The sequence below is a fragment of the Vombatus ursinus genome, unplaced genomic scaffold (genome assembly GCF_900497805.2).
Source record: "Vombatus ursinus unplaced genomic scaffold, bare-nosed wombat genome assembly UNPS02014166.1, whole genome shotgun sequence".
Taxonomy (NCBI): Eukaryota; Metazoa; Chordata; class Mammalia; order Diprotodontia; family Vombatidae; genus Vombatus; species Vombatus ursinus.
In genome coordinates, this window is record NW_020953944.1 from 500,996 (window position 1) to 502,502 (window position 1,507).

The 1,507-nt window shown below is 46.6% G+C and overlaps 1 pseudogene; it reads right to left on the reverse strand.

Moving 5' to 3' along the window:
* Nucleotides 1–360: 360 nt before the first annotated feature.
* On the reverse strand, nucleotides 361–969 carry LOC114041105 (annotated as a pseudogene).
* Between the last annotated feature and the right edge of the window lie 538 nt (nucleotides 970–1,507).

Sequence of the window (1,507 nt, forward strand, 5' to 3'; positions counted from 1 at the left end):
CTAGATGTATATTTGCCCAGCAAAACACAGATACTCCTAGTACCCATGAAGATCCTACTCTTCTCCCATGTTCTTTCACTCCATCAAAGACTCTCTCATATTTGGTTTGGATGCAAACCTGGGGAATTCCTTATTGCTCCCAGAAGATTCATTTTCTCTGTTCACTGAAAGGTTCTGTGGCCCCTGGTCCTGTGTAGCCCTAGCCATTTGTAGAAGACAAGTTTGAGCAGCAAGCTACATGAAAACTACACACATAAATCATCAACTTCTCCTCTCCCCGCCCCATCCTAACTTGTACTAATTAGAAACTATACACCTTGACACCCTAACACAAGAGTTTCTACTCTGAAGATGCTGGTATTAGTTTCCTTTAGTAGAAATCGATGCTGGATTTGCCACCTGGTGGGGTGAGGACTTTGTTGTGTGAGTGAGGCTTGGGCCCCAGCCGGGCTCATGGTTGTAAATCTTGAGTTTAGACTCCATTTCCTTGGCTCATTCCTCCTTTCCTTTGTCATCATGTTTTTCTCTTAAAGATTATGGATTCTCTGTAGCTCTGAGTTGCAATTTTGTGTCTTCACCTTCACATAAGACAATGTGATCCTTGGGCTTTGTTTGGGTGTGCTAAGCATGCCGTAATGGTGACTGCAGACCCAAAGAGGTCACTGGTCTTCCCGCCAGAGGGATTCAAATGATATCAAGCCTGTACAGGAGTAGGCTCTTCAAAGACACCACTTTCTTTGCCTCCTGGAGGATTTGACCTTTTGGGGGTATTCTGAGGTTCCTCAGATGCTCCAAAGATATTAGATGCCATTCCATTTGGTCTCCTTGAAGGAATAACTTCTTCTGGAGTTCCAAAGAGATTGCTGGAGTCTCCTCCAGGGGTTTCATTACTCTGGAGCTTGGCTTGCCACCCTTGTTCTCCTGCCCCTGCAACACATCAACAGTGGTGGTGGTGGCAGCGGCGGTCATGGCTCTCCTCTCCCCAACCCTTCATATTCTTACAAATGAGGAAATTAAGGTACAGAAAGGTTAAGTGCCCAATGTCACAAAGGCAGTGTAATCAAGACGGGCCAGCTCCCATCTTTATGAACAGCTAATGGAAGCACTCCATGGACTTTTGGAACATACCTCTTCTATAACTGATTACAGTCTCCCACCCATGTGCTGATGAGATGATCTGTTGAATGGCTGCTGAGCTGGACGTGGGGCATTTTCAAAAGGTGCCAGCTGGCCAAAGAGAGCCTCTTACTCTTTTCTGTAGGCCATCCAAGTGAGAAGGCAAGGATTTCTGTAAGCTGCAGTGGGGATGGAGGACACAGGCCTTTATTTCCCCCAGGGGACCACCGCCACATGACCAGCAAGCCCATGGCCCCACAGCTGCTTCTTTCTCTGTTGTGTTCATTCATCCAATTTTTGGTTGTTGTCCTTCGTTGTTGAAGAGGACCAAAATGGCATCACTGTGCTAGAGTCAAGTTTCAGTGTGTCTGACTGTGGCTGATCAGACCAA